Below are 27,027 nucleotides of genomic sequence, written 5' to 3' on the forward strand. Positions count from 1 at the left end.
TTTAAAAAGTTCAGAGATTTAGGACTTTTCCATACCAGGAAGTTAGTGTGGAATAAGCTACAGTTTCTTAGCTATTTTGCACTAACTCCCTGTGTGGTCACCCTCACTGTAAATTAAATGTGCCTTTGTGCACTTTAGCTTAGTGTGCTTTATTAAGCAAAATGCACAAAGGCATTCCTAGTACTCAGTAAGAATGTCCACATCGGGAGTTAGTGCAAAATAGCTAGTATGCATTAGCTACTCTGCACTAGTTACTCTGGGCTTTTTCCCTATGTACATAAGCCCAACTGTGGATAATGAGAAAATCCACTATTACATTAGATAGGATAACAAAAATATAAGGAGATATAAATACCTATTTGCAGGACATAACCACTAACTGTCAAGAGTTAAAAGGAAACTTCCCCATGGGCAAGTTATTCCCTACTTGTCTGCTGCTGGGTTTCTTGTACCTTCCTCTGAAATATATGGCACTGCCCACTGTCAGACATAGGATACCGGAGCAGATGGACCACTAGTCTGATACAGATGGTCAGTTCCTGTTTCTGTGACTGGGAGAGCTGTTACCAGAGGAGCAACAGAACCAGAATGAGATCGAGATACACATTCTTAACTCCACTAAATAAATATTAGCATCTCCATTTAGCACATTATCATACCCACTAAGCAGCCGTCATTGCTATTAAAGTATCATTGAGCTTGAATTGATTTCTTGAGAGAGATGTTCTGATTAGGCTTGTATTGATTTAAGTGGAACAAAAGAGGTGTAAGATAGTTGTTAAGCGTGCTAAAAAATGAGTCAAAGATTATTGTGTGGGGTTGCACTACGCCTTGTTTCATCTATATGATTCAGCACAACTGCCTGAATATGAAAGAGAAATAGACCACCTCGATCATGAACCATAAGAATCTGCTGCACACTGCTTGGGGTCCATTCAACTGCCTGTAGCTATTGGCTTGCTTTTGTATATTTTTTTCCTTCCTACATTATATTGAAGATTGATGCTGAGTTTCAGTCCACACTAGTAGCCTATGGCTGGGAGAACAGCCTGTATAGAAATACCAGTGAACAAAAAAGAAAATGAATAAAGACTAAAATTAATATATGAAGGCAGTATCTAGAATGGGGTGAATTATTTGTTGCAGACAATTTATTCTTTGAATTTAGCCCTTTCTCCTAAGTGCCAATTGTCCACAGAAAGGCTGTGTCATAAATTTAAAGGGAAGGGTAAACCCCTTTAAAATATCTCCTGGCCAGAGGAAAACTCCTCTTACCTGTAAAGGGTTAAGAAACTAAAGGTAACCTCGCTGGCACCTGACCAAAATGACTAATGAGGAGACAAGATACTTTCAAAAGCTGGGAGGAGGGAGAGAAACAAAGGGTCTCTGTCTGTCTATATGCTGCTTTTGCCGGGGATAGACCAGGAATGGAGTCTTAGAACTTTTAGTAAGTAATCTAGCTAGGTATATGTTAGATTATCATTTCTTTAAATGGCTGAGAAAAGAATTGTGCTGAATAGAATAACTATTTCTGTCTGTGTATCTTTTTTGTAACTTAAGGTTTTGCCTAGAGGGATTCTCTACGTTTTGAATCTAATTACCCTGTAAGGTATCTTCCATCCTGATTTTACAGAGGGGATTTCTTTACTTCTATTTACTCCTATTTCTATTAAAAGTCTTCTTGTAAGAAAACTGAATGCTTTTTCATTGTTCTCAGATCCAAGGGTTTAGGTCTGTGGTCACCTATGCAAATTGGTGAGGCTTTTTATCCAACGTTTCCCAGGAAAGGGGGGGGGGGTGCAAGTGTTGGGAGGATTGTTCATTGTTCTTAAGATCCAAGGGTCTGGGTCTGTAGTCACCTAGGCAAATTGGTGAGGCTTTTACCAAACCTTGTCCAGGAAGTGGGGTGCAAGGTTTTGGGAAGTATTTTGGGGGGAAAGACGTTTCCAAACAGCTCTTCCCCAGTAACCAGTATTTGTTTGGTGGTGGTAGCGGCCAATCCAAGGACAAAGGGTGGAATATTTTGTACCTTGGGGAAGTTTTTGACCTAAGCTGGTAAAGATAAGCTTAGGAGGTTTTCATGCAGGTCCCCACATCTGTACCCTAGCATTCAGAGTGGGGAAGGAACCTTGACAGGCTGCAATTTGTATGAATGTATCTGTTATTCAAATATTGCTCCATGGATACTTGCTGGGAATACATTTCGGCTAGTAGATTGTTTATGAGCTGTTTACCGTGCTAATGTATCTGAATGTTCTAGTTTCACTGTCCAGTGTATGCAATCAAGCACCTAAATCCCATGACAGTACATCTGCTCCCTGTCTGGATAATCTACCTGGAGCTAGGGGGTGTGATTCCCAGCTTCCATAGACATACTTGTACTAGCTCTCATTGAGCTAGCATGCTAAATAGAGAAGTATCACTGAACTATCATGGGCAGCAGTAGCTGTGGCACAGGGTAGCTACCCCAAGCATGTACCCATGTGGTCCAGGTGGGATTGTACTGAGGAGCGCTAACCTGTGCTACCACACTACACTACTATTTTCAGCATGCTAGCTTGGTAAGCGCTAGTGTGAGTATGTCTACATGAGCCAGGAATCACACTCCTAGCTCCAAGTGTAGACATATCCTACATTTTACATCAAAGATTTGTTCCTGGAAAAAAACAATGAGGCTTTGATTCTCTCAGAGAGTGGCTTGAGGAGAGGAAGAAGGGGAGAGTATGACATTTCAGGGTGCAATCCAGACCAGTGAGGGGCTGTATCACCATTTGCCCTGCAACCTGGAGCGCTCACAATGTTTTGCTGCTGTAGTTCTGAACTTGGGCTCCTCACAAACAGCCAAATAACATGCAGCTCACACCCTGAGTGTCAGTGTATAGCCACAGCCCTGGTTCAGCAATTCTGACTTTAGCAGCCTGTTAGCAAACACCAGACACACTCTGGCTTCCACCAGTCTTGGTTACTACTTGCAGGGTGACCCCAGCACACTCCCAGTCCTGGATTTCCCCGCAAAATGTGTGTTCTGTCCAACCCTTTCCTGGACAGTCCATATATTGGGTCTATTGCCCTCCTAAGGGGATCATGATACAACAGACTGCTACCTTAAATGGAGTTACCCAACCAATTCACAACACTGGATTAGTTTTAATTAAAGAATAAGACAAGTTTATTTAACTATAAAGAGAGGTTTACAAGTATTAAGGCATTAAAGTCAGAAATGGTTACAAGAAAAATAAAGATGAAATACTTCCTCGTACTAAAACTAAACTAAACTTGGTTCAGGGTGAAATTCTTGCCACAGGTTTTCAATAGCATTGCTGACCAAGTTTCAGGTCAGGGTCTGCTCCCAAGGTCCAATGGCCATTTCTTTTGTCTTAGGTGAAAAGAGAGATGGATAGGGAGAGATATCTTGAGGTGTTTTTGCCCCTCACTTTTATAGTTCAGTCACCCTCTGAAAAGCATTTTCCTGAGTGTGACCCCTAGTTAAAGTCAGGGAGACATGGTGTCTGGTGGAGGAAGGAGGAGTCATGCTGTTTCTTTTCACCAATCTCTGCTGAAATGCAGATTTTTGGGGGGGGGGGTCTTCTTTCTTCCCCCTCTTGCTGCCTGAGAACTCTGTTTATCACTTATGTGCAAACTGAGGTAAACACACATCCCTTTCTTTAAAACGGCCCTGCTTGACCAGATCTACCTACTCGGAGCTACATGAGTGTGAACATGTGCCTTTATCATCATACAGGGGGGATATCATAACTTTACACATAATGTTGCTACATACATTTCACCATGAAAATATTGACTAGTGAGTTATTAGTTTTCAAATGACACCTCACAATGCATATACTGAACAAAAGATTATTACAATAGTGTTTGGGGTATGAATACAGCGGTACATTCGGTCACAGAGAGTTATACCATAAAAGCAAGAAATAACCAGCCCTAGGGATATTTAAGACACTGAAAATCTTTTCTGCCCCCCTTTACCCAATGCTATTATAGCTGGATATGCTATTGAATCCCTGATTCAAAAATACTTGCTTTTCTTCTTCCGGAGGAGAAAGCCATGATTGTAGACTGATTACCAGACTTCAAATTCAATTTTCTCTTGTCACATTCCATCAGTGTTCCCCAAATCTTTGAAAGCTGTACTAAGTAAAAGCAATCACACCCCACTTCAAGTCCACCATGTGTTGTTAAAGGCTTACCCATTGGAAAAGTCACAAGGAAATTAACCTTTGTTCAATATGGCCTACTTCCCAAGATATATTGCAATTGTCTAGTTCCATATCTAAACTCAGATCCTAACTTTCTCAGAATTCAGGGTTTTTTGCATTGTAACTGTTTGACTCTGGATCTGCACTTCAAAGTTCAGGGTGTTTGCATACTGAGTTTTACTTTGAGCCCAACCCTAATTTCTATAATCTGCATGCAATATGCTATTACCATTCTCTCTCAAACCCCCTCTGAATGCTACACTATATGATTATGGATGTGCGTTGAATACATGAGGCATGGTGAGGTCTGAAGGTTGTGTTGACTTGACTTAGGGATGGCCACGTTGCACGTCCTGGCCTAAGTGAGCTTCAATTGAAGTCAAAGGCCAATCTCCCAGTGAAGTAAATGGGAGTATGATCAGCTGTATTGTATTTATTTTAGGGTACATTTATAAGGGTATGTCTACACTACGAAATTAGGTTGAATTTATAGAAGTCGGTTTTTTAGAAATCGGTTTTATATATTCGACTGTGTGTGTCCACAGAAAATGCTCTAAGTGCATTAAGTGCATTAACTCGGCGGAGCGCTTCCACAGTACCGAGGCTAGAGTCGACTTCCGGAGCGTTGCACTGTGGGTAGCTATCCCACAGTTCCCGCAGTCTCCGCTGCCCATTGGAATTCTGGGTTGAGATCCCAATGCCTGATGGGGCTAAAACATTGTCGCGGGTGGTTCTGGGTACATATCGTCAGGCCCCCGTTCCCTCCCTCCCTCCATGAAAGCAAGGGCAGATAATCGTTTTGCGCCTTTTTTCCTGAGTTACCTGTGCAGACGCCATACCACGGCAAGCATGGAGCCCGCTCAGCTCACTGTCACCATATGTCTCCTGGGTGCTGGCAGACATGGTACTGCATTGCTACACAGTAGCAGCAACCCATTGCTTTGTGGCAGCAGGCGGTGCAATAGGACTGGTAGCAGTCATCGTCATGTCCGAGGTGCTCCTGGTCGCCTGTGTGAGGTCGATCAGGAGCGCTTGGGCAGACATGGGCGCAGGGACTAAATTTGGAGTGACTTGATCAAGTCATTCTCTTTAGTCCTGCAGTCAGTTCTATTGAACCATCTTATGGTGAGCAGGCAGGCGATATGGATTGCTAGCAGTCCTATTGCATCATCTTCTGCCGGGCAGGCAAGAGATGAGGATGGCTAGTAGTCCTATTGTACCATCTTCTGCCGAGCAGCCCTGAGATGTGGATGGTATGCAGTCCTTCTGCACTGTCTGCTGCCAGCCAAAGATGTAAAAGATAGATGGAGTGTATCAAAACAAGAAATAGACCAGATTTGTTTTGTACTCATTTGCTTCCCCCCCCCCCCATCTAGGGGACTCATTCCTCTAGGTCACACTGCAGTCACTCACAGAGAAGGTGCAGCGAGGTAAATCTAGCCATGTATCAATCAGAGGCCAGACTAACCTCCTTGTTCCAATAAGAACAATAACTTAGGTGCACCATTTCTTATTGGAACCCTCCGTGAAGTCCTGCCTGAAATATTCCTTGATGTAAAACCACCCCCTTTGCTGATTTTAGCTCCATGAAGCCAACCCTGTAAGCCGTGTCGTCAGTCACCCCTCCCTCCATCAGAGCAACGGCAGACAATCGTTCCGCTCCTTTTTTCTGTGCGGATGCCATACCAAGGCAAGCATGGAGGCCGCTCAGCTCACTTTGGCAATTAGGAGCACATTAAACACCACACGCATTATCCAGCAGTATATGCAGCACCAGAATCTGGCAGAGCGATACCGGGCGAGGAGGCGACGTCAGCGCGGTCACATGAGTGATCAGGACATGGACACAGATTTCTCTGAAAGCATGGGCCCTGCCAATGCATGCATCATGGTGCTAATGGGGCAGGTTCATGCTGTGGAACGCCGATTCTGGGCTCGGGAAACAAGCACAGACTGGTGGGACCGCATAGTGTTGCAGGTCTGGGACGATTCCCAGTGGCTGCGAAACTTTCGCATGCGTAAGTGCACTTTCATGGAACTTTGCGACTTGCTTTCCCCTGCCCTGAAGCGCATGAATACCAAGATGACAGCAGCCCTCACAGTTGAGAAGCGAGTGGCGATAGCCCTGAGGAAGCTTGCAACGCCAGACAGCTACCGGTCAGTTGGGAATCAATTTGGAGTGGGCAAATCTACTGTGGGGGTTGCTGTGATGCAAGTAGTCCATGCAATCAAAGATCTGCTGATATCAAGGGTAGTGACCATGGGAAATGTGCAGGTCATAGTGGATGGCTTTGCTGCAATGGGATTCCCTAACTGTGGTGGGGCCATAGAAGGAACCCATATCCCTATCTTGGCACCGGAGCACCAAGCCGGCAAGTACATACACCGCAAGGGGTACTTTTCAATAGCGCTGCAAGCTCTGGTGGATCACAAGGGACGTTTCACCAACATCAACGTGGGATGGCCGGGAAAGTTACATGACGCTCGCATCTTCAGGAACTCTGGTCTGTTTCAAAAGCTGCAGGAAGGGACTTTATTCCCAGACCAGAAAATAACTGTTGGGGATGTTGAAAAGCCTACCCCTTAATGCCATGGCGCATGAAGCCATGCACAGGCAGCCTGGACAGTAGTCAGGAGCTGTTCATCTACAGGCTGAGCAAGTGCAGAATGGTGGTAGAATGTGCATTTGGACGTTTAAAGGCGCGCTGGCGCAGTTTACTGACTCACTTAGACCTCAGCGAAACCAATATTCCCACTGTTATTACTGCTTGCTGTGCGCTCCACAATATCTGTGAGAGTAAGGGGGAGATGTTTATGGCGGGGTGGGAGGTTGAGGCAAATCGCCTGGCTGCTGGTTACGTGCAGCCAGACACCAGGGCGCTTACAAGAGCACAGGAGGGCGCGGTACGCATCAGAGAAGCTTTGAAAACCAGTTTCATGACTGGCCAGGCTATGGTGTGAAAGTTCTGTTTGTTTCTCCTTGATGAAACCCCCCGCCCCTTGGTTCACTCTACTTCCCTGTAAGCTAATCACCCTCCCCTCCTCCCTTTGTTCACCGCTTGCAGAGGCAATAAAGTCATTGTTGCTTCACATTCATGCATTCTTTATTCATTCATCACACAAATAGGGGGATGACTACCAAGGTAGCCCAGGAGGGGTGGTGGAGGAGGGAAGGAAAATGCCACACAGCACTTTAAAAGTTTACAACTTTAAAATTTATTGAATGCCAGCCTTCTGTTTTTTGGGCAATCCTCTGTGGTGGAGTGGCTGGTTGGCCAGAGGCCCCCCCACCGCGTTCTTGGGCGTCTGGGTGTGGAGGCTATGGAACTTGGGGAGGAGGGCGGTTGGTTACACAGGGGCTGTAGTGGCAGTCTGTGCTCCAGCTGCCTTTGCTGCAGCTCAGCCATACACTGGAGCATACTGGTTTGATCCTCCAGCAGCCTCAGCATTGAATCCTGACTCCTCTCATCACACTGCCGCCACATTTGAGCTTCAGCCCTCTCTTCAGCCCGCCACTTACTCTCTTCAGCCCACCACCTCTCCTCCCGGTCATTTTGTGCTTTCCTGCACTCTGACATTATTTGCCTTCACACATTCATCTGTGCTCTGTCAGTGTGGGAAGACAGCATGAGCTCAGAGAACATTTCATCACGAGTGCATTTTTTTTCTTTCTAATCTTCACTGGCCTCTGGGAAGGAGAAGATCCTGTGATCATTGAAACACATGTAGCTGGTGGAGAGAAAAAAAAGGGACAGCGGTATTTAAAAAGACACATTTTATAAAACAGTGGCTACACTCTTTCAGGGTAAACCTTGCTGTTAACATTACATACATAGCACATGTGCTTTCGTTACAAGATTGTATTTTGCCTCCCCCCACCGCGTGGCTACCCCCTCAACCCTCCCCCCTCCCTGTGGCTAACAGCGGGGAACATTTCTGTTCAGCCATAGGCAAACAGCCCAGCAGGAACGGGCTCCTCTGAGTGTCCCCTGAAGAAAAGCATCCTATTTCAACCAGGTGACCATGAATGATATCTCACTCTCCTGAGGATAACACAGAGAGATAAAGAACGGATGTTGTTTGAATGCCAGCAAACATACACTGCAATGCTTTGTTGTACAATGATTCCCGAGTACGTATTACTGGCCTGGAGTGGTAAAGTGTCCTACCACAGAGGACGCAATAAGGCTGCCCTACCCAGAAACCTTTTGCAAAGGCTTTGGGAGTACATCCAGGAGAGCCGCAAATGCCAGGGCAAATTAATCCTTTCACATGCTTGCTTTTAAACCATGTATAGTATTTTAAAAGGTACACTCACCGGAGGTCCCTTCTCCGCCTGCCGGGTCCAGGAAGCAGCCTTGGGTGGGTTCGGGGGGTACTGGCTCCAGGGTGAGAAACAGTTCCTGGCTGTTGGGAAAACCGGTTTCTCCGCTTGCTTGCTGTGAGCTATCTACAACCTCATCATCATCATCATCATCATCATCTTCTTTGTCCCCAAAACCTGCTTCCATGTTGCCTCCATCTCCATTGAAGGAGTCAAACAACACGGCTGGGGTAGTGGTGGCTGAACCCCCTAAAATGGCATGCAGCTCATCATAGAAGCGGCATGTTTGGGGCTCTGACCCGGAGCGGCCGTTCGCCTCTCTGGTTTTCTGGTAGGCTTGCCTCAGCTCCTTAAGTTTCACGCGGCACTGCTTCGGGTCCCTGTTATGGCCTCTGTCCTTCGTGCCCTGGGAGATTTTGACAAAGGTTTTGGCATTTCGAAAACTGGAACTGAGTTCTGATAGCATGGATTCCTCTCCCCATACAGCGATCAGATCCCGTACCTCCCGTTCAGTTCATGCTGGAGCTCTTTTGCGATTCTGGGACTCCATCATGGTCACCTGTGCTGATGAGCTCTGCATGGTCACCTGCAGCTTGCCACGCTGGCCAAACAGGAAATGAGATTCAAAAGTTCGTGATTCTTTTCCTGTCTACCTGGCCAGTGCATCTGAGTTGAGAGTGCTGTCCAGAGCGGTCACAATGGAGCACTCTGGGATAGCTCCCGGAGGCCAATACCGTCGAATTGTGTCCACAGTACCCCAAATTCGAGCCGGCAAAGCCGATTTAAGCGCTAATCCACTTGGCAGGGGTGGAGTAAGGAAATTGATTTTAAGAGCCCTTTAAGTCGAAATAAAGGGCTTCATTGTGTGGATGGGTGCAGGTTTACATAGATTTAACGCTGCTAAATTCAACCTAAAGTCCTAGTGTAGACCAGGGCTTAATGTCATTAGTAGACATTTGAAAGTATTATGCTACATATATGTGCACTAATGTTGAGGTAGTATTATTATGTATTCCAAAATTTAACTTTATTATTGCATCATTATAGTTTCTTGGGGAACAGCAGTGGGTTGCAGTAGTGGGCCAGGTAGCTGTTAAAAAGGCATCCTGGATTTTGCATAGGGGATCATTAATTTCAATTTGTATAAAGTATTTTCTTGGTGAATCAATGTAACATGCTAGCTAGAGCCTCCTGAATGTATCTATGTTTATTTGATAGAACATTGGTAATTTCATATTATCTATTTATGGAGTTATTTTAAATTTCCAGCAGCTTTGTGGTTTCACATTCCCTCTCCATCATTGCAAATAGCACAGTAAAACCACCAAGCGCCAGGAAACACTGTCAGCCAGGGTAATTTTTACTTCCGTAACTAACTGCAGGGTTCTTTTTATTTTTCAGATAAACTTAATGGACATATCTTTTCCACTGAGGCTTTTATAAACATTTGGTCTGGGACTGCTAGAGATATCATCATCTATAACATATCATATAAATATCTTAGAAAGAGAAGGAACATAGTGTCGGTGCAGCACAACACATGTAAAGTGATTTTTGGAAGTCACTTAGCTCCCTGCCGGTAAATCAGAGATGGATATGCTGCTGTAGAAGATGTTAAGTCTCTACCAAAATTAAGCACTCTGTTTTCCTCCATACATATTTCTTACCTGTTGTTTAAACAGCAAATGTGCAATCTGTATGGGCAGCAACTCTGGTTAGGGAACCAACAGAGCTGCCCATCACTGGCAAACATGGTTCAAATAAGTATTTAGGAATGGTGGTGTTCCAGTCTCAGGACAACTGCACCTGTTTCCTCTCCTTCATGGTCCACCAATGGTTTGCAGCTTTCAGCCATCACTTCTCTTGGGGAGAGACCCATGTCTCACTTCTACCTGACTGGGGTTTTTAAGGCTGCACAGCTCCCTGGGTTACCCTGTGATATCACCAGCAATACAGATTGCCTATACAGACCAGGTTCTGCACTTTGCTTTCTCTCCAAAGCCTGTGACCAGTCTATTGCCTGCAGTTACAAATTACCACACAGCTCCTTCTAAACAAGCACTTTACTTTTATTCTTAAGGTAAAAGGATTACAGAGAAAATATATTTAAACAATAAAAGTTCCTATATGCATGCTAAAAGCTTACCAGAGGGCAGCCATCAGTCTTACGGACACCTAGTAACCCCTTCCACCCTTTACAAAACAGTTGGGTCCTCCCCTTGGACAGAGGGTCCTGTCTGTTTGCTGAATCAAAAGGTGGCCCTGAGTCAGCTTAAACTCAAGCTATTTATTCAAAGTCCTTTGTCTGTACGGTGGTCTCTGGAGAATCTAGTTTAAAACAGTATATGCAAGACTCTCCTGGTGGTAGTACCTCTCTGGAAGCGTTACATGAATTTGCCTGATCACTGCCCACTGTTCTTAGTTTCTGGAGGGGCTGTGATTAATATTGAATTACATACAACCCCTGACTCACAATGATACATAAACTTAATGCAGTAAGATCTCCCAAAAATATTGTAGGAAACTGCCATATCTGTCACACCTGGCAACACTGTCCCATGTAATGGGAGCTCTTGGCTTGCCTTACTGCTAAAGTGACCAAATTAACCTAGCACATTTGGATATTGGCCCTCTCCCACTCAGATACCCTCCCTAACTCAACAATTCTGCCAGCTTTATTTTATTTTAAATTGCAATTGTTCTTATGATCACATGCATGTGTGCACGCACACAAACACACACACAGCATATTCTATAAACATGCATAATTAATGGTAGAGGATTAATAAATGTCCATTAAGCTTTTCTTAGTCATCTATAAAAATGCACCTGCCAAGGTGTCTCATTATCAAGAAAAGTTCTGGTCACTGTAAGAACTAAACAATTGTTTTATTGCCTTTATTGTTTATTAATGCAACACTAGTTAAAATGGAGTTGATGTTTGCTTTCTATTTTGGGGTGTAAAATCCTTTTGTTAGGAAAAGAAACTAAGTTAATAAATGCTTAACTGATAATTTAACACAATGTGAAACTTTTCCCATGGGTCCTTTATCTGGGCATAACATCCTGGCCATTGAAATCAGATCAAATTGCATCTTGGTATACAAGCTATCAGTCCAGATTTATATCCTTTCTAGTAACAAAAAAAAAATGCTCAGTTTGTTTGGCTTTTTCTTTTCTGGTTGAGTTTTAAATACTCCATTTGGTCTTGGATGTTGTTTTCTTTCCCCTTAAGCTTTTCTCCAAACATGATTTAGATTTAACAGCAGCCACACAACATGTTAATATATGCAGTTTGCCTGCTGTTCATACAGCCGCTTAAATGTAAACTGTAAAGGTTTTATAAGAGACAAATTTACTAATCAGTTACAGAATATTAACACCCAGGATCCTCATCTGATATAAGCTGACATCTATAGAGTATGCTGATTTACACCAGCTAAGGACCTGTCCTATAGGTGTATGCTTAAAATGGAAAAATAAATACATTTTAGAACAAAATATTTGAAAGTCAGTTCTTCCTTTATTTACCTGCCAGTTCCTGGGTGTAAGATTCAATATGGGAAGGAGTAGAAGTGAAGAATGGGATGGAGCTGGAATAGATAGGACTTTGGGGGGAAAAAAACCTGAAAGATGCTGAGCATTTTCAATTTTGTGAGTCTCTGAGTTGTGTCAAATCCCATAGGTGGGATTCTCTTTAGAGGTTAGGAATGGAAAGACAATGAAGGGTCTGGGATGTAGACACATCTTTGGTGGGTTTGTAGAAGAAGGATGATCATCGTGGATGGCAGAACAGGTCGTAATAGAGGAACTTGTTTTCATGGCAGAGTTTGGTGAAGGAAGGAGGTGGGAGCAGGAAATGAGGAATGAACATGCCTTAGGGGAGGTAAAGATTGGAAGTCAAACACATGCAAAGGTCAAATATTTTTCTAGGAACCTTTTCTCCATTGCAAGCCATCAATTGGGAAATGGAATGCTGCTGTAAACAGCTGTGGACAGCGTCTCCACTGCAATCACTCTCCTGTTGCAGCTACCAAATATACAATCACATGCCAACTGCAAAAAATTAACAAATATTACAATACGCACACAGCATTTGTGCGGAAAGAAAACAATTGCTGTAAAATATACGTTAGGAGGTCCCTATAGCTACCCAAATAGCAGAGCATGCATACCAAACAAGAATAAAACAACAGTATTTTGCAATGTAATCCATTATTATGGAAGTGACAAAAAGAGTCACATGGTTTAATCAGCAAACTGGCCTTTCCAAACAACAATAGGAACTCTCTTTTTGCATAAACTAGCCACTCCTAATTTGAAAAAGAAAAAAGAGCTGCAGTAGAGTCTCTCCATGCTCTCTCCCTGCCATTTATATCTGGTACCAGGAAGTTTGTTGAAAGTTATAGTGTTCATTAAGAAATGTGCCTTTCAAACATCTACAAATTCTAGCCCCAAGTGTGCTGACTGTATGCTTGTCTATTTTAATGTTGTAGAAGAACAAATTTTCTAAGAAAATGCAAACAACTTTAACAGCAGGTGGCTGAAGCATAGCCTTCAGAGAGCTGTTAAGAACCATTTTTGTCTGTGACATAAAACATGGTTGCAAGCTATGTTATTTGCACTTATTGATTCAGTGAAAGAAGTCACCTTATGTTTAATTCAAATTGTCGTCCTGGCATGGACAGGCTTAGAACAATCAAGTTTTACAAATCCATTTGTTTAAGTGATTCTTTTGTTGGCTGTTCACTCTGTTCTCTAAACTGCTTTTATATTCTCTCTCTTCATAATGAGTCTTATTGAAGGAGGCAGGGAATGAAACAGATGTGAGAAAAGGTATCAATCTCCATAGGAAAGGACCACATAATCATGGATCAATAGCGGATCCAGGAGTCTACATGGAAGAAAACTCAAATGACAATGATATCCTTTCCTATCAGGTACCGCCGTGTTTATTACATATCTCATGACATAAATGTGATCAATACCTTTGTGATACGGTTGTGCTGAACTACCTGACCATAATGCAGAAAACCAGTCTACTTCCTGGTTTGTGCTAGCAGAGGCATCTGTAGTTCCACTTCACCTTACCTTCATAAAAAATTTAAAGCAGCACTTACTACTGAAAGTTAAAGCCAGGCCTCAAGGAGAGTTTAAGACTATAGGTCATTGCCAAATTAACAAGGCACGTTTATCAAATTGTTTATTTTGGGTTATATTACATCCTCACAATAAGAACTTCCTTCTTCTTGCACAGGAGGAATAGTAAGGGACTGCTTACATTGTCATGTTCCTTTCTCTTTCTTTAGATGGGGCACCATAACTTCTGAGTGCTTCACACCATTTAAAAGCAAATATATTATCAAAATGCAAAACCGCTTTCCCTACAGGTTGGTGGTTCATTCCTTAGCCCCAAATCTCTGATCACTGCAATGATAATGACCATCAGTCAAATGGCTGAGTGGACAGGCATATTGTACCTCATGCCATTCTCTGACAATTGTCAAGTCCACGCTATGGTAAGTCACCAGAAGGAGCTAGTTTCACAGACAGGGGCCCTTCTGAGGACTCCATGCCACTGGTGCTAGAAAGATCTATTGTGAAAACTGACAGGATCATTTTTGCTGATCTCAGTTCCTGTGAGAAGACACTAGAGTTATGAAAAGATTATCAGACAGTGATGCCAGATGCTAGGCACCTAAACCAGGTATTTAGATACATAAAGGCAAACAGGGTTTCAAAGATGCTGATCTCCCACAGCGAACACTGATTTCACTATGAGTTGCTCAGCATCTATAAAAATAAGGACCACTTATTTAAATACCTCAATAAGGATTTAAGTGCCTAAGTTTAGACACACAACTTTGACAATTTTTGCATAAATGTTGAGGTTTTGAAATATTCTTTTGTTTCAGTGTGGAACAAAAAAAGGCCTTTCAAATTTTTTCATGAAAAATATCCTATGATGGGTCTCTTTCTGTCTCATTTTGAGAAGAAATTCCATGCTGGACCTGAGAAACCTTTTTGATTAAATTTTCATCAAACCCCATTGTTTCCACAAAAAGTTATGGTTTCATAAAATAGCATTTTTCAATAGAAAATAGTTTTGTCAAATTTTTCAATATGACTTTTGTAAAATGTACAGACAGCATTCTACAGTTATGTCAACGTTTTATTCACTCTAATTTCCTTTCATTCATTATCCAGATCATGGAGAGGGAAGCAGCTTCCTGTTCTAAATGGGCAAGATGGGATGGAGAGCGGGCACAGCCTGGGATCCACCCACCAAATGCACCAGCTAGCACACAGATGCTGAAAAGCCAGGAGGTCTCTACCTTATGTTCTGCTCTAGTGGTATGCTGTCCCTTTTTCAGGGCTCATGGAAAAATCACAACTGAGCCCTTAAGCAGCTGACATTTTCTTTATGATTACATACAGGAAAATCTACTGCATACCAATATTCCAAAAACCACAAAGTGACTAACAAAGCAACTCCACCATCTTTTTCTACTCAAGAAGAGAGTGTCTCACTGATCCTTTCCCTGTTTTGCCCAGTAGTGTGAGGTTGAAGGCTATATGGCAATAGGATGGACTACGCTGTTCACTGAGAGGTGTACATAGCTCAAAACTAAATCCATCACTGTATTTCAGAGTTTAATGCTTGCCGAAAAAATTTAGAATCAAGGATTTGTGCTTGATGGTCTAGTAACCTAACACCGAGTTACTACAATGAAGAAAATACTTTAGGTATCTGGGGGGAAAAAAGGTAGTGACTGTGTAGAGACAAGTAGCAACACAAAAATAGGGCAACCATTTGGGGCTATTTCCCCACACACATGGAAGCTGTGCGAAGGCAAGAGAGGTGTGTCTTATGTAAATCAAATTCATTTGAATTCATTTATCTGACAGTAGAAACCAGAGCCAAAGATGGCATACATTTTATGCTTATTTACAGACCCCCAGGCAAAAGGATTCACAAAAGAGCTCACTGACACCTTGTCAGTGATGGTGGTAAAATACCCCAGATGCAAAAACCAAAAAACTCACCTCCCCACTTGGATTTTCACAGGTCACCACTTCTCCAACCCACACAGTTGGTCACACATTAAACCTAATCTTTGGCCTAGATATCAAGATAGAGGACATTACTACCAAGCCACTGTTTTGGACAGACCATCACCTCATAAACGCAGTGGTCAGAGACCTTCCAGTGCCCAAGCATGACCATGAAGACTCACAAACTCCATCAAATTCCACAGCCTGCTGAAGGACACCACCTCACCCACAGGATGAAAAGTCATGGACCTGGAGAATTACCACCATTCCACACTGGCCCCCAAATGACCCCTTCGTCCCTGTCACCCACACACAGATCGCTTTGGTTTTATGGCACCCTGCGCCTAATCAAAGGAGAGAGGTGTAAACCTAAGAGCTGATGGTGGTAAACAAAAGCTGATTTAGACAGGATGAAACAAAATTTCTCAAAGACTATGCTGAGGCTGTCTTATAGGCCAAGAGAACCTGAGGCTGCCAAATCCGACTGCAAGGAGCTTACCTGCCTACAAGTCTGAGTGCCTACAACCTGCAACAGAGCTCAGCACCAAGCACTGAGAAGAACTATCATCCAACTTTGCTGAAAAGATCACACACACCTTTGGGAAGCCTTCTCAAAGATCAATGGTTCTGCTCCGCCTGAAACCACCAACCAACAGCCCTCCTGCATGCTTAGAGTTCAGCACACTCACTCATCAGGAAGTTCCGACACTTGCCCTTCCTGGCTTACACAAGACAGTCGTGAATGACTGGTTACACTCCTTGACTGAAACAGCCAATGAATGCCTCATTCAGAGAAGGAGTCTTCCCTTTGTCCTTCAATCATTCAATAGTCTGACCAACCCTGAAGAAACCCATCCTGGATCTTTTGGTCCTAGCCAACTATCACCCAATGTCAAACCTCCCATTCCTGAGTAAAGTTCATAGAGGAGGTAGCAAAAGACTAACTATAGACTCATCTAACTGAAGTCAGCATTGTAGACCTAGCACAATATGGATTCAGGTCCAGACATGGAACTGAAACTGCATTAGTGGCACTGATGGATGATCTCCTCTCAATGGACAGAGGAGAGACATCCATTCTCGTCCTCATGGATATTTTGGTAGCATTTGATACTATTTACTTTGAGATACTGCTGTCTCACCTGAGAGAGGTGATAAAATGATTTGAGTCATTCCTAAAGGAACATACCCAAAGGGTAGTGATGGAAAACTGCACTTTCACCACTAGACTCTCCAATTCTCTCTCTCTTTTTTCAATATCTACATGCACTCAACTAGGTAAACTGATCAGACAATCTGAACTCAAGTGCCAGCAGTATGCAGATGACACAACTCTACCTACCCTTCACCACATATGACCACATCACTACCACCAAGATGGCCCAGAACTGGGGTGAGATCAGCTAATGGGTGAAAACAGCTGGCTAAAGCTGAATCCAAACAAAACAGAAGTGATGCTGGTGGGAAGAGTAAAGTATTTTGAGGAGTTTGCAGCCATGGTGCTCTCTCTTTTGACTGAAGGTTCACATCCACAATTGGCCAATTTAGTCCATGGTCTAAGAGTACTCCTCACTGATGCTGAGCTCCTATATTGCAATGGTTGTGAGTAATGCTTTCTACCATCTCCAGCAGGCTAGGAGACTCTCTCTCATCCTGGCAATGACGACCTAGCCTCTGTTACTCTGGCCTTCATCACCACTCAGCTGGATTACAGCAATGTGATATAACTGAACATTAAACAGCACTTATACTCCAACTGGCACAGAAAACTGCAGCATGTCCTCAGTAACACAGGCTACTATGAGCCCACTGCACCTGTACTCTGCTCTCTACACCGGCTTCCCATAGAATTCTGAATCAAATTCACGGTCTCAGGCCTTATCCTTATCAGTCCAGAGCACTCCATAGCCTGGGATGAAGACTATGGTTGACAACTTCACTCCTCTGCCACAATGGAACTCTCCACAGTAAGGGTAAAGCTAGTCTGTGGGCGAGATGGAACATTCTCCAGAGGAAGTCCGAGATTGTGGAATGAACTCCCCCAGGAACTAAGGATTATCCCAAACCTCACCACTTTCCACTCTAAGTGCAAGGCTCATTTCTTTGACCTCATCTTCTCTAGCATAAACACAAACAGGTATATTTCTATACCTATAAAAATAAGACACTCCACTGCACACACTTCTCTCTCTGGGGAGAAGATGAGAAAAACAAACAAGTGACAAACGTGTGCTCATATTGCATAATGCACTGCTGGATGGTGCTCCGATACCATAGTGATAAACATTGCATAAAAACTTGTATAGAATAGAACAGCTGTTGAGAAGCTCACACTTTTGGAGTTGAACATGTAACAATACAATTTCTACATACAAATGCAGGTTCACATATACAAAACTACTGTTTCACCTGACCCTTTAGATATTATATGTTATATGAAATGCTGGCCTCAGCATCAAGATTATTACTTACAGTTCTACCCAAGTGTTGCAGGACCTTTAATATCCTCTGGGGTGGTCACAATGGATATCAATTACATGCTTCATCCAAAGGATGGTAATTCTTACTGTAGAATATTACACTTCAGTGTCACCGTTGAGTATGAGGAACTTAGGCCAGAGCCAGGCATTCTACCAAGTGAGCCAAAAGGACAAACAATGGGTTTTTTCTTAGGTCACATAACCTCTTGCAAAGAATAGGTGAAAACATCGACTTGAAGCAATGAGAAGCATTTTGAGGTTTACACATTCCACTTGTAGCGCCCCCTCTCCACCCGGTTACCTTCTTTAATGCCAATCTGCTTACAGATTTTGATGGACAGGTCTGGGTTCTTCTGGATCCCGCCACCCACTCAGCAGGGTGTATCTTCTTTATTTTTTCCTATGAATTTATTTGGCAGTGCCTCCACTCCCCTCGCTCCTTTCTGGCAGGGTCACCAGGGCAACTTGGGAGGAAAATTCTTACCACAGGGTAATCCCCACTTACTTGCCAGAAAGTTGGAGATTTCCAAGAAATAACACAAACTCATACAATATATTCAACACAATAATTATATTAAACAGGAGACAAATATAACTTAACAGGGTAAAACACTATTTTTGGGTTCACCGGTGCCCATGCTGCTAATACCTGTGACTTTCCCCAGTCACACGACTTGATGTAGCAAATGTAAGATTAGTGTCCCATTGGTACACGTACTTTGTTGGGGCCCTTGATGACTTATGACCACAAAATTCTTCTCTGCAGTGGTTTAGCAGTGTGGCTGACTAGGTTCAATACATCCCAAAGGACTCGCAAGTGGGAGAAAGTGGTAAATCCCTCCACAGGTTTAATATGCAGCAGGTTATAAAATCCCCAAACCCTTACTCCCTGGCTTGAGGACACAGTTCAGGGAGTAGGGAATCCCCAAAATGAATTCCCTGACTGACTAACTAAAAAATAGTGCACTCACAAACTCCATGAATGATCCTCAAGTTCAGAGATGACTCTGGACTCCTCAGTCACTGCAGAGGGGCTGATCTCTGCTGGCAGGGATCCTCTTCAGGCTGCTTCGATCCCAGGATTTCCCCTCACCACAAAGGGGTGTAGGGCTCAAGGTGCAGATTACACAACTGTACTAAAATCCAAACTGTAGCCTCCCAGCCCAGTGTCCAGACACACACACGCAGCAGGCCTGAACGAGAAGACAGAACAGAGCTGACCATGTGGTGACTGGTCTCACCTAGGGAGCTGGAGGGCTAACTCAGCCTGGCTGGGGAAGTTTCCCAGCAAAACTCTACAAACTGGTAATCATCAGTGGAGAAGGAAAAGCCCAGCTGAGGGGATCTTGCTATCAGGTCCCTAGAGGCCAGTTCTCAGGGAGAACCCTGCATGCAGACCTGGGACTCATCAGCTTCCCACACACCCAGTCCTGACCTTGGCCTAGCTGACTCCAGACTAACTCAAAAATGGCTTCTCCCCTTTCCTGAACGCCCTGGGAGGGGCACTTCACTCCCTATTGGTTGCCGGGCAGACTCTGAGTTTGCCTTGGCTCCCCCTCCCTACCAGGGCCAGTGTGCCTCTCCCTGAGCTGCCAGCAGCAGAGCCCCAGGAATCCTGGTAATCTCCTTGGGGTACTGCACACTTTATTGTCTGTGCAGTACCACATTATTACTGATACACTGCATGGCAAAAATTAGGAGCCTTTGGGGTCTGACCTCATTTTGTTTTACTAAAACCTTTTCTAGCATACGCTATTAATAGAGCAGGATTCTGATACCTTGTAAAACATAATGAAACATGAAGCATACATTGGATACAATACACAATGCTGAGATCCTGCATTTGATTCTCAGCAAACTCTCTAGATTTTATTTTTGGAGAGAACACTGTGAAACATTTAAACCTGCTTCTGTGGCTGTGTGGATGAAACAGCAGAATAACAAGCAGCAAGGTGTGTGAAACTGTGCATAAAATGTAGCTCTTGGAAATTCCATACAAACTGTAGTACTTTCAAAAGATAGCCCAGTGATAAAAATGATTAGTCATTTGATCAGTTCTAAAGTATCAAGTGGGTAAGAGTGAGAGTGTTTTAATTAGGATGTTTTAACAATTCTTCTAGATAATCCTTTAAAAGTGTCTGTTTTCCTCCTAATTATCAGTGATCTTCCACAAGAACACTAACAGCCTGATTCATATATCTTACTGCATTTACAAATGTAGGGATGCTGTGCACTTAAAAAACTCCCACCAACTTTATATAGGAAATTTAGCATGCATATGAACTTATTGCTGGCAAGCGTATAGCATCAAAAAGAGTAGAGAAAGACAAAGGCTCCATGGGTAAAACTCATAATTCAAATGCACTTACGCAATTTAGGAGCCTAAATCCCATTTTCAAATGGGCACATAGGAGCCTAAATCCATTTTGAAAATGGGAGTGAGGCACCTTTGAAATTTTTACTCTATATCTAATACGTTATAGGTCTGATTTCCCAACAACTTGCACTTTGATAGTTATATACACTACTTAAAGTGTGTAAAGACTTCAGGAACCACCACCACCAATGGAAAGTATGGGAATACACAGTTCAGGTCACTTCAATAATCCTAACTTTGATCACAAGCCACCATGCACCACTTAAATTCCACTTCAGACCGACTTAAGACTTAAAATATAGCTTTCTTGGGATCTAGAGATAAATGTTTTAAGACCTGAACAAGGGCAGTCCGAGGAAATGACTTTTTAATAGAAGTGGACTGTCAGGGTTCCTTCCCCACTCTGAGCTCTGGGGTACAGATGTGGGGACTCGCATGCAAGACCCCTAAGCTTATTTTTACCAGCTTAGGTTAAAAACTTTCCCAAGGCACAAATTCCACCTTGTCCTTGAACAGTATTCTGCCACCACCAAGTGATTTAGACAAAGAATCAGGGAAAGGACCACTTGGAGTCCTATTCCCGCAAAATATTCTCCCAAGCCCTACAACCCCTTTCCTGGGGAAGGCTTGAGAATAATCAGGGGTGAAAGTAAGTTGAGTGACTTACCAACTCTGGCCCCCGGAAGGGGCGGGGCCTAGGGCAGAAGGGGCGGGGCTGAGGGGGGTCAGAGCCAGCCCCAGCCCACCCTGTAAGGTAAGTGCCCCCCCTTCTCCTCCCCGCCCCACCAGGGTAGCAGCAGCAGCCCAGGGCTCCGGGGGCTATTTAAAGGCCCCGGGACTCCCCTGCTTCTACTGCCTTGGTCCTTTAAATAGCCCCCAGAGCCCTGGAGTAGTGGCAGCGGGGCTGCGGTGGCTATTTAAAGGGCCGGGGCGGTAAAAGCAGGGGAGCCCCGGGCCCTTTAAATAGCCGCCGGAGCCCCACAGCTGCTACCCCAGGGCTGCAGCAGAGGGGCTCTGGAGGCAATTTAAAGGGCCTGGGGCTCCAGCCACTGCTGGGAGTCCCAGGGCCTTTACATTTCCCCCTGGGAAAGCCAGGCTGCCCCAGTATGCTGCACTGGCTCTTGCCGGTACGCCGTACCGGGGCGTACCGGCTTATTTTCACCTCTGAGAATAATATCCTCACCAATTGGTAAAGGTGAACACAGACCCACCCTTGGATCTTAAGAACAATGAAAAATCAATCAGGTTCTTAAAAGAAGAATTTATTTAAAAAAAGATAGAAGAATCACCTCTGTAAAATCAGGAGGGAAGATAACTTTACAGGGTAACAAAAAGATTCAAAACACAGAGGATTTCCCCTCCAGGCAAAACTTTAAAGTTACAAAAACAGGGATAAACCTTCCTCTTAGCACAGGGACAATTCACAAGTTAAAACAAAGATACTCTAACACATTTCCTTGCTATTACTTACTATTTCTGTAATATTAGATGTATCATTTCAGTGGGAGCTGGTTTACTTGCTTGGTCTCGGGGAGAACACACACAGAGCACCAAACAAAGCTTCCACCCCCGCCTCAGATTTGAAAGTATCTTCTTTCCCCATTGGTCCTTCTGGTCAGGTGCCAACCAGGTTATCTGGGCTTCTTAACCCTTAACAGGTAAGGAGGGATTTTATGCTACTCTTAGCTGCATATTTATGACATGGACAAAACTCAGGATTTCCAATTCATGGGAAATTTTTATGTTTCAAAATTTGGATTCAGTACATTTTTAAAAAAAATTCTTCACAAACTGGACATTCTGAAAAAAAATGAAGGGGGCCACACTAGGAGAAGACTTTTGAAGACTGAACTGTAATGGAAACTAGCATGTTTCCTTAACAATAATGTAAACAAGATATGATGCCCCACACAAAAGAACAAAAACTGACCACAATAGAACATCAAGGCCACAGAGTTGAATATTCAAACATCAGGGGGAGACCCCCTCTGCCCTCTTCCCCATTTGCACAATGCAGAGCATGCCTAAACTCAGATTAGTTTTATCTGTGAGGCAGCAGATCAGATCATGAGCAAACTATTCACATATTCTTAAGTAGAGTCTTCCTTATGAAGTCCTTATGAAATGAAATGTCAGATTGGTCCTTTGATGGACAGTTTTTTATATAATCAAAAGGACTCTTGGAAAACATGACAGGAATCTGCGGTACACCTGCTGTGAACTTTCCGTTCTTATTCTTTGGTGAAAATGCATATGGTAGAAAAGAATGTACACAAAGGAGCATTCATTCACCACTAGTGCTGCTGTGGAGGGGAACTGGATCTATTTCTAGGTAATGGTTATCGCTTACTCATTTGCACAGAAATGCAATTGCCAATTAAAAATGTTCTATAGCAAAACTGTGTCCTCTGTACTATATCATATTTTGTATAAATAAGTACATCAAGAGAATGTTAAGGGTGCAGTTTAAGAATTCAAATATCAGGATTTGACTAAGTTGGAGTTGCCATCACAATCTTAACATAACCTCCCTGTGTATATGCATTATGATAGCATCTTTACTTACATGATCCCATGCTATTTAAAAAATACTAAAATATAAGGTCACACTTTTCCTTACATGATGTTCAGGAGCCTCTGTGGACCTCTGTGCATCTTACAAATTCCTGTTTGGAGAGTAATTGAATATTTGATGTCCCTAGCGTACCCATGCACACACCACTGTTAAGTCTGCCAGACCATAATAACGATACTTGAGCTTAGGGGTAGACGAAGGAGCCCCTCACAAACTGCACAAAAGCCTTTGTCAGAGCCTTACAAGATGCCCAGAGACAATGCCAGGGTGTTCTGTCATTCTCTTAAGTGGTAGAGAGACCTTGTGTCAGTTCCAGCCTTGGAGGACTAGCCGATTATGGCAAGCTAACATTGCTGTGCACATACACACAGAGCAGCCTTGCTTGGATGTGCACTTTACAAGTTAAGGTGGGAGGAGGGAATCAATTGCACATGCTCATAACTCAATTTTAGACCACACAAACTAGCCAAATCAAAACCAATTTCCTTTCTGTTCACCTCAACAAGGGTGATCTTCATGAGAAATTTCAGGTTTCAAAATACAGCCATTTCAGCTGACTGTTGAAAAGGAGGCTGCAACTATTTTTAATTTAGGTAAAGTGTATCCTCCCTCCCCCCTATTTTCCTCAAGTTTAATAATCGAGCTGTTTTTGCTCAAACTTTAGAAACAAATTAATGTTCAGCCAGAGACCAAATGTGGAGAATTTCAGTCAGAAAGGTAAAAGTTTCAGAAAGTTGTGAGTGACTGAAAACCAGGGGCTAGGAAATTGTTATTCAAAAGCTAATTATAGCATGGCCCTATTTGCTGTAAAATGGGAGCTTAATGTTAAGGCTTTGCTCTCATAGCGCTTTTTCATTTGTAGGCCTCAGAGCACTGTCAAGAGTTTAGGACAAAGCGTAATCCTGTGACTAAGTCTGCAAATCTGCAGTAACTTTTCTGAGAAAAAAAAATGGTCAAGTAGATAACATGTGCGTCTCTTAGGTGTATGTTTTGTTGTCCCTTCGATCACACCCATCCACCCCATATGTGACTTTGGACAAACCATTTCATCTATCTGTGCCTCATTTTGTTCACCTGTAACAGGAGAGTCATGCTATTTGACGGCCTGCTGTGTGGCATTCACTCTGGGGTGAAAGTGAGCCGGTAAGGAGTACCGGTAAAAACCCACACTGGCCCATACCCGGCCCCTTTTACTTCCCCTGTAGGCGGCCCTGCTGGGAGGGTCCATACCGGCAGGGCCGCTGATGGGGTAGGGCGGGGGGGGGAAGAGGCAGAAACGTTAAAGCACTGCCGCAGCAGCTCTTTAAGGATGGTTCTTTGCTGCGGCAACACTTTAAAAGATCCTCAAAGCGCTGTCGCGGCAGAGGACCCTTTAGCACTTTAATGTCCCTGCCCCTTTTGCCCCCATCCCGGCCGCTGATGGGCGGTGGGGCGGGGCACAAAGGGGGCAGCTGCACTTGGGCCGGCGATTTAAAAGGGCCCGGGGCTCCGGACGCCATTGCCGCTACTGCAGCAGTGGCGTCCAGAGCCCTGGGCCCCTTAAATCAACACGGGAGCCCCGGGCGGCGTGGGCCAGGCAGCCTGGAAGGGCTGGCTGGGGGATGCTGACCCCCCCTCCAGCCCCGCCCCTTCCGCCCAAGCCCCACCTCTTCCAGGGGCCGGAGCCGCCCCACCCCGTACCGGTAAGTGTCCTGACTTACTTTCACCTCTGCATTCACTAAATAAGAATTGTGAAATACAAAGAATTATTAAGATTAGTGGAAGAAGTAGAAATAACACTTAAGACTTCTGAGTGCCCAACTCTGGGCCCAGCCCCTTCGCTAAGCAAGCAGTTTGGTGGGGGAATGCACAAGCAAGGTCTTTTTCCACCAGACCGTGTGTTTCCCTGAACTGTTCAGTAAGCAGTCCCAGTCAGTTCAGACTAATTCAGACAGTTAAGGAGTTTAGGATGGGATTTCAAAAGAAACAAAGAAATTAGGAACCTAACTCCCTTAGGCTCCTTTGAAAAGCCTCCCAAACTGAGTAGCTAAGTTAGTATGTAATGTATAGGAATCGGATAGTATACCTTTAAATAGTTTGGAAGCCTCTTGCAGGACTACCTCTCTTCTATTGCTGAAGCCACTACAATCTAACAGAGCAGCAGTATACACACACACACACACACACAACTAGTGGGGGGGACACAAAAGGGGACGAGCTACAAGGGGGCACATGACCTCCCACGTGACTCATTCCCATCCTCCCACGTGACTTGTCCCCACCCCGCCCCCACCCCGGGGAGCCCGTGCTCTCCCCATCCCACATTACCTGGCGAGGAGGGGGTGCTCCAGTTCCCCTGGCATGTGGCTCCACTAATGCACTCTCCCAGGCAGCCTCCGGCCATGCTGTCCCAAGCAAGCAGTGTGGCTGGAGGCTGTGTGGGAGAGTGCAGCTGCTGAGTGCCACACCAGGCAGCATGGCCAGAAGAGGAGATGCTCTGGCCCTGCCCCTTCATCTTCCCAGCTGCCGGCCTTGTCCCCCACGCCCTTGGCATTTTGGGGAGGGTCATGTGACCCTTCGCCCTCCACCCTCCACTGATACACACACACACACACCCCTCTTCTCTAAATAACTGTATTGACTAATAAACTATATCTACATATAAACTATATCTAAATAGATATCAATCTTGATAGATATTCATATATATATAATTAGACCTTGAATATAGTTAGTCAACACAGTTCTTTGGAGCCCAACTTCGTTATTGTGGTTTCTTCATATTGTTAATGTTATGTAGAGAGCAAAGACATGATAGCTGGTTACACACATACATGTCCTATGTAGCTTTCCATGAGGTATGGACCAAGGGCTCTGTCTTGCTAGGTGCTCAGAACCCTCTTACTGACTTCTCTGGGACCTTAAGAGGTCTCACAGCTTTCAGAACTGAACACCTGGGCACGCGTGTCCAGAACTTGATTTACTCAGCAATAAGGCTGATGGAAAAATATATATTTTTCTCCTTGTTCAAAAAATATCAGCCAAACTCTTTTCACTCAAACTTAAAAAAAATTAAAATAATCTTTGTGCAGGAAGAGAAAGGAAAAATCTTAGCTTGCAAGAGCAATGTTCTAGGAATTTGTGAGCACCTCAAAACAGGTGGTGATAATGAAAACAAGTATGCAGTCTTAACTAGAGTTGTTGGGACTGGCACTCATTTATAATTAAGTACAGTGCCAAATTCTTTCATCACGTATATCTGTGAAGCCCTATTGAACACAATGGGAGCTTTGTCCATGTCCAAGGATAATTTGGACTCAAAATGTTTTTATTTAAACTTTTTTCCATACAAAAGAGGACAAATCAAGGTGAAGTATGAGCAGTGTTTTCAATAAAAGAGATGACTATGGCCGCCCAACAGATACTTAAAAAGACCCTGTAAAAATGGGTGTAAGGTAACGGTCTCTCCAGCTCAAAATAGCAATCTTTAATGTTAGACCAGATTCTCCAAACAAAAGTAGTAACACAGATGTGTCCTGCCCCTCTTCCACTTAATGGAACATCATGGGGGATTCACTATACACATATTGTTGGAGTAAATTGGATTGCATCACATTTATAATGTTTATTAAAACAGGAGAGTTCAGCAACTGACTCTGAGAAATATAAAAGTAGTTAAATGACTGCAGAGCTGGAGTTAAAATAGATGTTACACAAGAATTTAAGGATTGACCCACTCCTGAAAGGTGACTTGCTTTGCCAATTATCCATCAAACTTTGTGTGGGTATTTGGTTTCTTTTATCAAATACAAAAATCATTCATTTTAATACAATAGAGAGCAAGACTTTTTAGTCACAGTAAGCTTGTCTCATTATCCAATTCCTCTGTCTTAGACAGCATAGCCCCTTTTTAACATTTCACCTCTCAGTCTTTAAGAGGGAATGATGCTGTCACCTGCTAGTTCTCTTAAAAACTTATAAACTGACACATTTTTACTAACAGATGCAAAAATGCACAC

The 27,027-nt window shown here is 43.7% G+C and overlaps 2 long non-coding RNA genes across 2 annotated transcripts in view; both read right to left on the reverse strand.

The window, feature by feature from the left end:
- LOC142070817 (uncharacterized) overlaps positions 1-25,190 on the reverse strand; it is a 54,698-nt gene extending 29,508 nt beyond the window's left edge. The window contains exon 1 of the long non-coding RNA XR_012666740.1: positions 25,095-25,190. This is a non-coding gene — a long non-coding RNA (uncharacterized LOC142070817). The remainder of the gene's footprint in view (positions 1-25,094) is intronic.
- Positions 7,410-18,335, reverse strand: LOC125632052 (uncharacterized). The gene is made up of 3 exons (XR_012667052.1): positions 18,070-18,335; positions 8,536-12,597; positions 7,410-7,946 (listed from the first exon to the last, which is right to left on the reverse strand). It is a non-coding gene; the product is annotated as an uncharacterized LOC125632052 (long non-coding RNA).
- Positions 25,191-27,027: the final 1,837 nt, after the last annotated feature.

Source organism: Caretta caretta, chromosome 2 (genome assembly GCF_965140235.1).
Source record: "Caretta caretta isolate rCarCar2 chromosome 2, rCarCar1.hap1, whole genome shotgun sequence".
Lineage (NCBI taxonomy): Eukaryota > Metazoa > Chordata > Testudines > Cheloniidae > Caretta > Caretta caretta.